Raw genomic sequence first — 15,907 nt, forward strand, 5'->3', positions numbered from 1 at the left:
GTGCACCATACAGAGTAATGAGGTCCATATATTTCTCCATACAGAATCACTGGTCCCATATAATGTTCGATACAGTATATGATGAGCTCCACATAATGCTACAGTATATGTTGGTCCCCATGGATGAAGCTCCACTGTCTTATGGGTCCAAATAATGCTCCGTATATAATGGGCCCCATTTCTAATGCTCCAGTGTATAATGGGCCCTGTAAATACTGCTCCAGTGTCAGATGTCCCCCATTTGGAAAGCTCCAGCATATGATGGGCCTCACGGATGATGCTCTAGTGTACGATTGGTCCAAATAATGCTCCATATATAATCTTCCCCATTTACAATGCTCGAGTATATGGTGTGCCCCATGGATGATGCTCCAGTGTCTTACGGGCCCAAATAATGCTCCATATATAATGGGCCCCATTTCTAATGCTCCAGTGTATAATGGGCCCTGTAAATGCTGCTCCAGTGTCTGATGTCTACCTTTGGAATGCTCCAGTGTATGGTGGGCCCCATATATCATTCTCCAGAGTATAGTGCTCCCCAAAAATTGCTCCCAACCTTTAAAACAATTAAATAAGTCTCCTCGCTAGGGAATCCCTGTACTCTGGACTCATCGTCGTCCCCCATCTTCCATCTCTCTGCACTTAGACTGTTTAGGCAGAGGGTGTACAGACATGATGTCATCGTGCTCTCTGACCAGAATGTCACTGTCAGGAAACGCGGAAGACGTCACGGTTGTGGAGCAGGGAGATGTAAGTATTTCAACTTTGCAAGTGCTGTGATCCTGAGCAAGCAGGGGGGGGGGCCCACTCTTTGGCGACGGCACTGGCACAGGGCCCCTCATAGTACGGCGGTGTGTCTGACGGCGGGTGGGCCCTCCCACCGGCAGAGACACTTTTGCATACTATGAGGGGCCCTGTGCCAGAGCCATCGCCCATGAGTATGCTCCCCCCACCTGCTCAAGGAACCTGCACTTTCATCTGCACCTTCCTCTGTGTCACCGTGTAAGGTGGTATAGTATGCAGGAAGGGGCACCTGAGTTTCATCAGGGTCATATTCTGGCTCAGTACACTGCGAGGACAATGTAGTGCTCTGAGTGAATGTACCAGCAGAAAAATCTAGCACTGGCTGTGCATCAGTGCACTCCATGTCAGATTCATCTTGGACTGGGGAATTCACGATTTGACTTGATAACCCAGGCATGGTATGTGAAAAGAGCTCCATGGAGTAATCTGTAGTGTGGCCTGCCGCATCCTTCACTTTTGGTAGGGGTGAAGGACACAAGGAAAGGTGTTGTTCCTGACCAGGAGCCTCCACTGACGACTCAGTGCTTTTATTTGTTGAAACTTCAGAAGAGGAGGCGATAGTGCTGGAGGCTGTGTCAGCAATGTAAGCCAAAACTTGTTCCTGAAGCTCCGGCTTTAAAAGTGGTTTACCTACTCCCAGAAAAGGGAGCCTTCGAGGCCTGGTGGAGCCAGACGATGACACAGGCTCGACACCTCCTGCCTTAGGTGGTATTGTGCTTTTGCCACTAGCAGCAGATGCACCACCACCACCATCAGTACCAGCTGGCAACCCCCGCCCACTTTCACGGCCTCTTCCATCATACTTCCTCATTTTTGGGAAAATGTACCCAAAATAACACCAGCTATATGGTACTGTAAAACAAGGTACATGGTGTATATAGTATTGGGGAGAATTTGAATCTCCCTAGAGATTTTAGGAGGCTGAACAATTATCTCAGGCCCACTATAGATTACACCTCAATTTAACAGGCTGAAATAGGCTGGTGTATGACAAGGTACAAGGTGTATATAGTATTGGGGAGAATTTGAATCTCCCTAGAGATTTTAGGAGGCTGAACAATTATCTCAGGCCCACTATAGATTACACCTCAATGTAACAGGCTGAAATAGGCTGGTGTATGAGAAAGTACAAGGTGTATATAGTATTGAGGAGAATTTGAATCTCCCTAGAGATTTTAGGAGGCTGACAATGATGCTCTCAGTCCAAGTATGGCAGCAGGCAGCCTAATAAGCAGGACTGCTGCACACAAAAGTGTGGAAAAATGAACGCTTGGTAACTATGCAGAAAAGAGGAAGAAAAGTATTTTTGCTTTGAAAAAAGCAGTTTGCACAGCAGTGTGCAAACAGCAATGCAGCTATCAGGGAGCCTTATAAGGCAGCCTAATAACCAACAGAGCTGATGCACAAAAATATAGCCTCCCCTGTCACTGCACACAAACTGTTGTGTTGTACAGTGAAAATTCGCTACCAGTAGAAGCAGTTTTTTTTCTTCTTCCCTGCCTAACGCTCTCCCTTATTCTGAATCAGCAGCAGCAACCTCTCCCTATGCTAAGATCGGCAGAAGTAAGATGGCGGTCGGCGTGCACACCCTTTTATAGCCCCTGTGATGCCACACAAAGCAAGCCAATCACTTGCATGCCCTTCTCAAAGATGGTGGTGACCGCTGCCCATGTCATCGTGTTGCCCACAGTGTGCATCCTCCATCATTGGCTGAAAAAGGGCGCTGGAAGCATCATTTGAAACGCGACTTTGGCGCTCTGGTTGCCGACCTCCTGGCCGACCTCACGCTATGGTCGGGTTTCGTTTCATGAAACCCGACTTTAGCGAAAGTCGGCGACTTATGAATTTGACTGACCCGTTTCGCTCAACTCTACTTGGCACCCTTGAAATTGTTCCAGAAAATGAAGTATTTCTCCCAGAAAATTACTGAAATTACACATGCCTTGTTATACACATGTTTTTTTTCCTTCATGTGTATTGGAACAACACAAAAAAAAACAGAGAAAAAGGTCAAATTGGGCATAATTTCATCCAGAACCACAACAATGGTCCGGACAAAATAGTTGATACCCTGAACTTAGTATTTGGTTATACACCCTTTGGAATAAATAACTGCAATCAATTGCTTCCTAGAACCATCAACAACCTTTTTACAACACTCAACTGGAATTGTTGACCACTCTTCTTTTGCAAACTGCTCCAGGTCTCTCATATCTGAAGGGTGCCTTCTCCCAACAACAGTTTTAAGAGCTCTCCACAGGTGTTTAATGAAATTTAGATCTGTAATCATTGCTGGCCACTTCAGAACTCTTCAGCACTTTGTTTCCATTCATTTCTGAGTGCTTCCTGAAGTATGTTTTGGGTCATTGTCCTGCTGGAAGACCCAAAACCTAGGGTGCAAACCCAGCTTTCTGACACTGTACACTACATTGCAGCCCAAAATCTTTTCATAATCTTCAGATTTCATGATGCCTTGCACAGCCATGGAACCCACTACCAGAGACAGCAAAACAACCCCAAAACATATTTGAACCTCCACCATATTTAACTGTAGGTACTATGTTCTTTTCTTTGTAGGCCTCATTCTGTTTTTGGTAAACAGTAGACTGATGTGATTTACCAAAAAGCTCTTTCTTGATCTCATTAGTCCACAAGATGCTTTCCCAGAAGGATTTTGGCTTACATACATTTTGGCAAACTGCAGTCTAGCATTTCTATGTCTCTATGTCAGCAGTGGGGTCCTCCTGGGTCTCATGCTGTGAAAGATGACACCGGAGAGATCACGCAGATTCCCACCGCTGCCACCACATGTGACTAACCTGCACCTTGCAGTTTCACTATTCCGTCAGAGGGCTCACGTGGTACAGTTTTCTCACTTTCACCAAACTGCATTCGGCAGCCCCTGACGGCATGATTTTATACAAATATCCCCTGTCCAAAAGGGCCCAAGGTGGCAAGGGGAGTGAGAGGATCAGTGAACTCAACCTTATCAGCCCTATAGTACTGCCACTAGTTTCTTGTTAGATATCTAGTAATGAGGCTTAAGAAAGGCTCAGTGTGAGCTGAAAAATTGTCACGCCATGTGGGTTTGAAATAAAACCACATTTTTTTCACTAATATCTATGGAGTGCTGCCTTCATTTTTTCCTTTGTTTGGTAACAAGATTATATAGGGCCAGAAACCTTTTAATGCATTGAAAGTTAGAACTGAGAACACAGATGTGTGGATTCGTGGATCGAGATAAAAATGCAGCCCATGGTTAAAGGATATATTTAATCACCTTAAGGGCACACTAGACAATACACTATATACACTGTTGTGAGTTCATTTTCCCCTTCGTCACTGAGGTCTGGTGAACTCCCTATTCTGGTGAAGGAAGGTAGTGAGCCTGATTATCAGGCACCTGAGTCTAATGATAATGACTGGCTGAGTGGAGTCACGGACTGGATATAAGGCTGCCGACGCCCTTCTGCCCTGCGGGTGATTTCTCTGTGGACTTCTAGGAAACCAGTCTGATTCCTGCTCCTCTAAAGTTAAGTTTTCTGCTTTGCCTTTTAGCATTTGTGTTTTGTTTTTGTTTGCCTTGCTTTTCTGGATTCTGCCATTCCCTGCTGGGGTGAGCTGAATCTCCTTTTGCCGGTTGCTCTGTCTTCAGAATATTCCTGAGTACTGACATAGCTTTTTGAAGCCTAGCGTCTTCAGGGCCTTTTTCACTGTCAGTCTGTTGGCTCTTATTTTCATAGGGTTTTTCACAGATTGCAGACAGCAGCCTTCCTGTCCTTTCCTATATAGTTAGCTTGGGCCCCGTCTTTGCTCAGTCTATCTTTCTGTCTGTGTTGTGTTCTTTCTTCTTGCTTCACCGTCATTATATGTGGGGGGCTGCCTTTTGCTTTGGGGTCTGCTCTGGGGCAGTTTAGATTTCCTTTTCTGTCTTTAGGCTATTTATCTCTCCGGCTGTGATCGAGGGGTCTAGGGCTCCGTAGGAACCCCCCACGGCTACTTTTAGTTGTGTTGATAGGTTCAGGGGTCTGCAATCTGATAGTTGCCAACTTCTCTGGTTTTCTGGACGTAGCTTCTTTCTTTGTGTCTGCCTCCTACGGTGACTCTATCATAACAATACACAATGATTATCCATATACAATGGTCAGATATGTGAGTACAGGTGATAGTACAAAACTTATAAGCAGATGAATCATGTCAATTAACAGTTTGATGTTCGACCATGTGTGCCGGGCCACATGAGGCTGCCAGCTGATTCAGTTCCTTTCAGCACTTTACACAATGTGTCACCCTTTAGAAGTGAATAGAAAGCATGACAGAGAGATAGCACATGCTATTGCACAAGCATTTATTCCCTTGGTTGGCCACCCCATTTTTGCCCCTGGGAGAGCCTTTATCTCCCTCCCCAGGGTGTTTGAAGGTAAACTCTCAAAACCTATGAAGGGTCATAATTTCCCAATGGAAGGTCAGTTGTCACCAGATCTGGCACCATTGGATACGACCAGGCCCCTGTTACACTTGGAGACCAAACACGACTTCATTACCTGGCTTCTACTAGGTGTTCTGCATATCTCTCCACCCTGGGGTGCTAAAACAGATCGAGACCCTGGAAGTCTTTTGGCCTGTTCCAGAGATCTCGAAAATGTCATAATGTGGCTAAGACGTTCAATAATTCCATATTTATCTTCCATATCTACATGAAATGAAACTACTCCTCTGACAGGACAAAGCAGTTACAAAGTATTGGCTCTGCAGGAGGGTATCTTTTATGAGCTTGAATACTAGCTGGTGCAGCTGGACCACCTGCTGAGCCAGGCGTCCTGTTACAGCTACACGTTCTAAAGGAGAATTGTAAGCGGCCATTAAATTCCCCCATTTTTCAGACCTCCCCTTTAAAGAGCTTTAGGGGCAGCCCTTTCCGATGTTCCCCCGCGTGCCCATCCACAACCTTCCCACTTCAGGATAACCCATCAGCGTTGTCCTCTTGTGGCAAAAGACAAAGCGGTACTGTTGGAGTGCAAGGCTACAGCACAGCAACCTCTCATTTATTCTGGTTATGGTGTGTAACCAGCTCAGGAGGTTGTGGTCTATTCCCACGGAGAATTGTCGTCCGTACAAGTAGGGTTGCAGACACTGCAGGGCCAACACAATTACCAGACATTCCTTTTCCATCATCGACTAGGCCATCTCCCTCAGCATGAGCTTTCAGGTATAAAACAAGGTGTTCTTGGCCCACATAGTTGACCTGGCTGAGCACAGCACCGAGGCCAAGGTCACTGGCATCGGTCTGTCATACAAACCGAGTTGTGAAGTCGGCTGCTTGTAGTTGAAGCTGGACAGTGCAGTCTTCAGTGCCTGGAAGGCTGTCTTACAGTCGTTTGTTCAAATAACTGTGGAAGGCAGCTTCTTCCTGAGGTCCATCAAGGGCTTCGCAAGGCTACTATACTGACGGATGAACTACCTATAATACTCAGAGGTGCCCAAGAAGGACATCACCTGTTTATTGGACCTGGGAGTGGGCCAGGATGCAATGGCATCCAATTTCCCGGTCTACGGTTTCAGAGCCCCCCTGCCTACTCGGTATCCCAGGAAGTGGACCTCACTCTTGCTCAGGTGGCACTTTTCTAGCTTAATGGTCAAGCCTGCCTGGTGGATCTCCCCGAGCACCTGTGTCAGATGCTCTAGCTGATCCTCTCAGGTGGGATTGAAGATGGCAATGTTGTTCAGCTATGCAGCCACATAACCTTCAAGTCCATTGAGCAGCGTGTTGACCATCCGATTAAAAGTGGCAGGGGCATTCCTAATGTTGAATGGCTTCACTGTGGACTTGTACAGTCCGAATGAGGTGGTAAAGGCAGAGCGTTCCTGTGCCTCGCCGGTCAGAGGAATCTGCCAATATCCATCACTCAGATCCATGATGGTCAGGCACTGGGCCCTGGCCAACTGATCAAACAAGTCATCGATGCATGGTAAGGGGGTCCCATCAGTGATCGTGACAGCGTTGATCCCCTTTAGTCCACACAGAAATGGGTTGCTCGGTTAGTCTTTGGAACGAGGAGTATCGGCAAGGCCCAAGTGCTGCTGGACGTTTAGATGACCCCCAGTTTCAGTATCTTATCAATGTCCTAGCTCATGTGCTGCTGCACCTCCAGGGAGACCCGATATGCTGAAAGCCGGATTGGGGTGATACCTGGTGTCCACATGATGGACGACCAACTCTGTCCTTCTGGGCTTGTTGCTGAACAAATCCCAGCTGGGACCATTGGTCCAACTAGACATAGCTCTAAACCTCCACATCCCTGATAGTCCCACTCTCCCTAGCCTGGTCGAGCATATCCAGGAGGGTATTTGCCTCTCCCTCTTCTGGCAGGTTACATACGGGGAGGGTGAAGGCCTCCTGTTCATGATGTGCCTTCATCATGTTCACATGGAAAGCCTTCTGCATTCTCCATTCCCTGGTCGTGAGCCAGGTTGACCAGGTGCTCTAAGGCATTAAGCTGCTGGTGCACAAGGTAGTAGCTTTCCCTGGTCAAATGAATCTTGCCTTGGTGTACGTGGACCAGTACACATACCTTTTGACCCACGTGGTAGGTCCTCACAAGCATTCTGGTCGTATCGCTTCGGGTCAGTCTGAAGTGACATCATATTACGTGCACCAGCTGCGACAAGGCCTGCATCTTGTCACGGAAGCGCATGACATACTCAATGACTGACCTCCAGGGTTGGCCAAGTCTCCTTCTCAGACCTTTTCATCAAAGCTATGGGCCCCCGCACATGTCATCCGAACAGGAGCTCAAAGGGGAGAACCCCGTTGAGGCCTGTGGAACCTCTCAGTAGGTAAATAGCAGGTGTAACAGGTACCATTCCCAGTCACGCCCCTGGGAGTCAACCAACATTTTAGGCATCTGCTTCAGTGCACCATTAAACCGTTTGCACAGGCCGTTGTGGGTGCAATGGGCTGGTCACCATGATGTCGCACCTGTATCTGCTTATAGAGGGACTCCATCAGCTGAGCATCAACTGAGTCCACCGATCTGTGAGCATTTCCTGGAGAAAACCCTCTCGGGAGAAAATCTCCAGTAATGCTTATAGAGGAACTCTATCAGCTGTGACATGAACTGGGTCCCCCGATCTGTGAGCATTTCCTGGGGAAAACCCTCTTGGGAGAAAATCTCCAGTAAGGCGATAGACACCATGTTGGCCTGAATGGACTGGGTGGCATAGTCAACTATTGTCAGTAAGAAGCGTTTCCCAGAGTTGCTGGGAGTGGCCATCAAACCAACCATATCCACAGCCACTCTCTTGAAAGGCTCTTGAATAATGGGCAGAGTTACCAGTGGGGCTTTGGGGCACCACCCCGCCTTCCCCACCATCTGACAGGTGTCGCACGAATGGCAGTAGGCAGCTACATTGGCCCCCATCCCTGGCCAGTAGAAATGCTGGGCTAGCATGGCTATTGTCTTAGTGATCCCTAGATGTCCAGCCTAGATGTGTGCAATACTCAACAACTCTTCCCTGAATGGATTTGGTACCACTGTCAGTCCCTAGGCCACACCTCTAGTGAACCCTGCTGGACTGTTACCAGATACAACCGCCCTTGGTCCCAGACCACCCGCTCGAAATCTGAGTGTGAGGAGGCTGTGTTGCCTGCTCCTTTAGAGGTATCAGGCTGTTGTCAGTTTCCAACACCGCCTGAAACCCTTGACTCGACTTGGCTAGAATAGACGAGACTGCCACATCTTCTGTCAGTTCTCCGGGATCTGTCTCCTGAATTCCCCCTGACTTGGCATCCACTTGGTCAGAAGGGGTGAAGCCTTACCACCGATGGTATTGCCCACTACCCCACTGCTTCCAACCAAGATGCTAGTCCAGACTGACTAATCTTGCCCTCTGACATCCAAGTTTTGGAGGAATCCTGCAATGAGGCCTTATTTAGGAACCCTACCTCTCTTGAGACAGCCCTGCCCTCACTTGCATGCTCCCTCTCTGCAGCTGTCCAGCTGTCCTGTGGGGACACCAGCTCAGGCCACACTAGAGTCATCTCAGTGCCGATGTTCCACAGTCCCATGGCCTGGCCTATGGTGATGGGCTAAAAGTTGTCAAGGGACCTCCCACCACCCCCTCTCACAAACAAAACAGTGGACAGTTTCTGGTACAGGGATGGGTCCTTCAGGCGCTGGGGACACTTGGCTTTGAAGTGTCCTGGTTGTTTGCAGAGATGACATAGTCAAAGTTCCCACACCCACCGACATGGAGAGGGAAGCATGGGCAGGTGGGTCTCATCTCCCTCCCCTGGGTGTTTGAAGCTAAACTCTCAAAGCCTATGAAGATTCATAACTTTCCAATGAAAGGTCAGTCGCTGACAGTTCTGGCACCATCAGATCTGGCCGGGCCCCTGTTACACTTGGAAACCAAACGCAGCTTGTCTATCTGGCTTCTGCTAGCTGTTGGGCATATCATCCCACTCTGGGGTGCTAGAACAGATCGAGACCCTGGAAGGCATTCAACTCATTCCTGAGATCTTGAAAATGTAGCTGGTGTGTGGCTAGGATGTACGATAACTCTATATTCATCTTCAATCTCTTCATGAAATTCCCCTCTGACTAGACAAATCAGTTACACAGCTTGGCTCCACAGGAGGACATCTTGTATGAGCTTGGATAGGAGCTGGTGTAGCTGGACCACTTGCAGAGCCAATTGTTCTGTTACAGCTACACATGCTGAAGGAGGATTGTAAGTTGCCATTAAATTTCCCCATTCTTCACACCATAGTGTTTCATTTCATTAAAATGTCGACGTATAGTTCACAGTTCACCCTGAGCCTGCAGGACAGCTTGAGTTTCTTTGTAATCTGATTGGGGCTGCTTATCAACAATCCGGACTATTCTGTGTTGCAGCACTTCATCAATTTTTTCCTGCCAGCTACGTCCAGGGAGATTATCTACAGTGCCATGGGTTGTAAACTTCTTGATTATGTTGTGCACCATGAACAAGGGAACATCAAGGTCTCTGGAGATGTACTTGCAACCCTGAGATTGTTGATATTTTATTAACAATTTTGGTTCTCAAGTCTTCAGACAGTTCTCTTCTTTTCTTTCTGTTCTCCATGCTTAAAGTGGCACACACAGACACATATTGCAAAGATTGAGTCAACTTCTCCCTTTTTGTACCTGGTATCAGGTGTGATTTTCATATTGCCCACATCTGTTTCTTACCACCGGTGAATTTGAATGAGCATCAAATGCTTGAAACAAAGTTGTTTACCCACAATTTTGGAAATGTGCAAACAATTTTGTCCGGCTCATTTTTGGGGGTTTGTGAGAAATTATGTCCAATTTGCCCATTTTCTCTCATTTTTTTGTTGTCCCAATAAACACAAAGGATATAAACATGTGTATAACAAAACATGTGTAATTTCAATAATTTTCTGGGATAAATATTTAATTTTCTGGAACAGTGTCAAGGGTACCAACACTTTTAGCCATTACTGTATATAGTACATTGTATGTTTTACATTGTGTATTTTATACTTCAATTATTTAATAGTATAATATTATATTTTTCTGCACAAAAAATGCATTTTTAAATTCTGCAAACTGTCCTTCTTATATTAAAAAATATTCAAAGACTTTTGCTCACATGAGAAACAACATCACTAGGAAATATAAAGCACTTCAAGACCTTATTTCAATCTATTTTTAACATCAAAATATTATATTGATGATGAATGTTCTATCATTCATCTGTGAAATATAAGGCTGTCTGATGTGTCGTCTGTCTGCCACAAAGTTATCTGTATTAAATAGGCTACTTTAAGGTAAGAAGCTATAATTATTGCCAGACTGTGCCTATTTGAGGTTGAAAAAATCCTTAGCTGGCTTCAAGAAAAACTACTTAGCTTAGGCAGTTATGTTTCAAGAAGAGCAGATTTTGTATTAAAATCTAGACCAGCTTTGTAAAAAGTGCTCTGAAAGCACTCTAGGCTGTTGCTCTAGTCCCATTTAGACAAGTCAAAAATATATTCTCCTAAGCAATTACTGTTAAACATCTTTGTCAAGTTAAATAGGATGCAGACATTTTACTTTGAGAGAAATACTCAGGAACACACTCAACAAAATTGTTTTTCTACAGTGGTCCTTTTTTGGAGGCCCTGTGTACTAAGATTAATACAGATCTATACAGAAAGAATACAGTAAGCCGGCAGTGACTATAACAATTTTACTGAAGGTTCAGCAGGGCAATCTGGGATTTTTGGCACCTGGCTAACAACCTGTTTTTTGTAGTTGGGGTATTGCACCGTTGTTAGAAAATACCCCTATTTAAGTACTCAGAATATTAAAATCTTCTTCCAAGAAAGGCCGATGTCCAAAATTATTACCGGTTTTCTCTGAGTCACGGCACATTTTATATTTTGACAATTTTGTCACGGGAAAAAAACAGGTTTCAGTTGCAAGGCAGTTAGACCTTAAAGAGGACCTTCCACCAAATGTTACATGATGAACTGGACACAGGATTTATTTTTTTTCCTCCGTTGTTGAGATATTAGCAAATTATTTGGCACCTATTGAGTTAAATTTAGGTGGGTGTTATTAGATGTTTTTCACTTAGGGCTTGTACTTCTCGCTATATGAGTTGATATCTGATAACAACCACTTGTATTTAACAAAACAGAAAGCATTAGGTCAGGTACCAAATACTTTGATTGCTAATATATCTATAAAGGTGAAATTTAAAAAATAAAACAAAAAAAAGTTTTATTCCACTCTTCAGTGACTACTACATGAGATTTATTTTGAAAATTCTTCTCTAAAGCATGTCTAGAACTAAAGTCTATTATTTAACCCCTTCGCCCTGAAGCTTGTTTTCACCTTCCTTACCAGGCCAAATTTTACAATTCTGACCATTGTCACTTTGTGGTAATAACTCTAGAACTCTTCAATGAATCCCAGTGATTCTGAAATTATTTTTTTCATGAAACATTGTACTTTATGTTACTGGTAAATTTAAGTAGAATTTTTTTGCATTTATTTGTGAAAATATCGGAATTTTAGTGAAAATTTTGAAAATTTGTCAATTTTCAAACTTTTAATTTTTATATCTTTATGCCAGTTAGTTATACTATAGAAAGTAATTTATAAATAACATTTCTATATGTCTACTTCACATAAGCATCATTTTTTTTTAAACATAATTTCTAGGGAGTTAGAAGGGTTAAAAGTTTATTAGCAATTTTGCATTTTTCCAACAAAATTTACAAAGCAGTTCTTAGGGACTTTGAGGGACCTACATGAGAGAAAATACCCAAAAGTGACACCATTTTAAAAGCTGCACCCCTCAAAGTGATCAAAACTACATTCAGGAAGTTTTAACCCTTTAGGAGCTTCACTGAAATTAAAGCCATTTTTTCAAAAGAATGTTCATTTAGCACCAAATTTTCCATTTTTACAAGGGTAACAGGAGAAATTTCTCCGGAGTATGCCGATACTCCATATGTGGAGGAAAACTGCTGTTTGGGCATGTAGCAGGGCTCGGATGTGACGGAGCGCCATTTGACTTTTGGAGCTCAAAATTAGCTGAAATAGATAGCTGACACAATGTCACATTTTCAGAGACCCTGATGTGCCTAAACAGTGGAAAAACCCCACATGTAATGCCATTTTACAAACTACACACCTCTAGGAATTTACCTAGGTGTGATGAGCACCTTTAACCCACAGGTGATTCACAAAATTTTATAACGATGAGCATTGAAAATGAAAAAATGAAATTTTCCCACAAAATTGTTACTTTATCTCCAAGTTTTTCATTTTCATAAGGGTAACAGGAGAAAATGGATTGTATAATTTGTTGTGCAATTTCTCCTGAGTACGCTGATATTCCATATGTGGTGAAAAACTACTATTTGGGCACACAGCATATATTGACAGCAGCATCAGAGGGGTTAATCGTGCGCGATCTGTGCTAGCACTGATCGTTGGGCGTTGCCGTAGGGTGTCATCTCCCATATAGCACTGACACCCACTTTTGATCGTTCTAGCAATTGGAGTGAGCCCTTGTGATCACCACGCCATACATGTAAGGCAGATGACGGGAAGGTAAGTCCCATCAGAAAAATGCGATTTTTGACATATATTTTTAGTTAACTTGTCCATGTTGAACAAATTTATCAACGGATGCAGTCACAAATATACATCTTTAAAATATTTGGACATTTTAAGGTAATGTTATTCAGATTAAAGTACAAAAATCTACAGTGTAAGTCAATCAACGAGGATGTGGCTTGATAAAGAGCCACATATGAAACCGGTATTGAAAAATTGCTCAATACTGCTTTTATGCAAGAAAATACCACACCCCATAGTAAGGTGATATAGCAACCCATAACAGTGCAAGGTGAATTAAATCCCATATTTGCAATCATATGGTCTTACTATTGTATGGCTAGAAGAATATTTAGAATTGAGAGTCCTCAGTGGTTGATACCTTTTAATGGCTAACTGAAAAGATGGTAACAAATTGCAAGCTTTCGAGACTACGCAGGTCTCTTCATCAGGCTAGACTAATACAACATCTGAAGAATAACATATTTATACACAAGACAGCACATAAATAACTCAATAGATAAGACAAAGAATGTGAAGTGGAATAGTCATTGTGGGAGAGAGATAAGCATAAATATTGGAGCAGTTCATAGATAAGCAGTGTGAAGGTTTTATTGCCCTCTCATTGCCGGTCTGGTTCTGTGTTGTGATGACCCCAGAAGGTCTGAGGGGCAAATTCCTTAATTGATGTAAAAAGACATAAATCCATGCGACACATTAATATCTGCACTGAATGTGTCGAAGGTTTTCATAAATTTGTACTCAGAGATTCTTCTCTCTCTCTGAGACTTGAAGTTAACCTTTTAATACAAGTAATTTAATGTCCATGATGCTGTGACCAGGGATACAAAAATGTTTTGCCACAGGTAGATCCATTCTTTTTTCTCTTATTGTGTGGCGATGAGAATTCATCCTTGTTCTCAGTTTTTGCCTGGTCTCCCCCACATACAGACCCCCAGTAGGACATTTAGTGCAAATAATTAAGTACACCACATTAGATGTGATGCAGCTGAACATACCTGGGATCTTGTAGTCCTGATGTGAGTTGGGGATCTTTATCTTGTCCGTGGTCATTATAAATGGACAGGTTTTACATTTTTTCTGGTTGCAAGGAATGGTTCCTGCAGCTGTTGGAGAGGACAGGGAGGACCTGTAACATGGTCAGACACCAGGGTTGCCAACTTGATTTTTTATTTATTTTGGGCAGGTTATCCAAAAATTACAGACAGTCAACCTTTTTTACAGACACATTGGAATAACAAAATAAATCATTAAGATTATAAGAGATACATATATGCAGACCATAAATCTGAAACAAAAACATCAGTTGCATTCACTGTGAACTGTTAAATGATGATACTTGGGCTAGTGCAATGCGAGAAACTTGCACGAGTCTCTCACATCAATACCCAGCAGTGCCGCAGGCAGTTCGGACTGGAGCGTTCAGCTGCATAGAAAGACATGCAGCCGCACACTCCGATCCCAAGTGACGGCGGGACTGCCGGGAATTGATGCGAGAGACTCGCGTGAGTTTCTCACATTGCACTCGCAAGTATGACCCCGGCCTTACAGTCATAGTAACCTGTCCAGATTTCTCCAACCTCAAATCATGAATGCATCAATTTTTTTATGGGTAGTTGAAAAAAATTGCCCTATTTTTACGGACTGTCCAGGAATTTCTGGCTGGTTGACAATCCTGTCATGCACACTTATGAATGTTGAGCACCTTACCTTTGGGAACCTCTGCTTTGTGTTTTAATTTGTCTAAATATATTACACAAGCTCTGTTTTGTTGTCTTTTTTTAAATTTTACATAAACAACTAAGGTACAACTAAGGTAAGAATCTATATTTGTCATGGCAAAAGCCCTAAAGAAAAAAAACTTACTTGCTATTTAGGGTGCATTTATAGTGGAGGCTTATTAGGAATGAACAATCCTAGGAATACTCTTACACTGCATAATTATTGGGAATGAGTGCTCCTACGAATGCTCAATTTCTAATAATCACATGAAGTTTAAGCAGGGAGTTATCACCTGATGAACAAGCAAAATACTCCTTCATTGGGTGAACTGATTTGTAAGCGTGCTTAAAAATCACCGTTCCCTGCAGCACATCATCCTGTGGTACAGCACTGTAGGTCATTAACAAGTACATCCTTTGTGCACAGAATCACTTTGAAAATGTGTTCAACATATCCAAACAGGCTATTAAACTACTGCCAATCAGCAGACATGTAGCCGATTGGTGATTGTTTTTGATTTGCAGGTTGTGTGCTATAAACGCACCCTTAGGCTATGTTCACACATTGCATTTTTGCTGCGTTTTTTAATGCAAATTTTAAGCTGCGTTTTACAGTGCCGGCAAAAACTATGAGATTTCAAGAATCTCATGTACATGCACTGGGCTTTTTTCCTGACTGATTTGGAAAACTGCTGCGTTTTTGCAAACTGCAGCATGTCACTTCTTCTTCAGCATTCATTGTTTTTTCATGACATATTGTACTTCATGTTAGTGGTAAAATTTCTTCGATGTGACTTGCGTTTATTTATGAGGGGTGCTATAACCTTATTTCTCAACACCGTTAAAAATCGACGTTGAGGAATAAGTACCCTTAACTGCCACTATTAAAAGGCGTATCGGCGGTCATTAAGGGGTTAGGGATGTTGCATCAAGATTTTTTTTGGGGGGGGCACTAAACGTTATCAGCATGCACAAGATACAACATAAACTATGCAAAAAAAAGCAGCAAAACCTGCTTTTTGTAAGCAGCTTATTTACTGCCAAGAGAGCAGGTTTTGCCTGCAGAGGAGAACGCAGCAAAAACGCAACGTGTGAACAAAGCCTTAGAGTGTATGAAACAGGAAGATTAGATTGTGAACATCATCAAATATAGAGACTGGTATTTCCAATGCAGATTATGTTGGTGCTATTAAAGGTATAAGAAATAAATAATTTATTGAGTAACGATTGCCCAAAAGCTGGGACTCAATATATGGAAAG

This window comes from Dendrobates tinctorius, unplaced genomic scaffold (assembly GCF_039654945.1).
Source record: "Dendrobates tinctorius isolate UK_male_01 unplaced genomic scaffold, ASM3965494v1 ptg000004l, whole genome shotgun sequence".
NCBI lineage: Eukaryota > Metazoa > Chordata > Amphibia > Anura > Dendrobatidae > Dendrobates > Dendrobates tinctorius.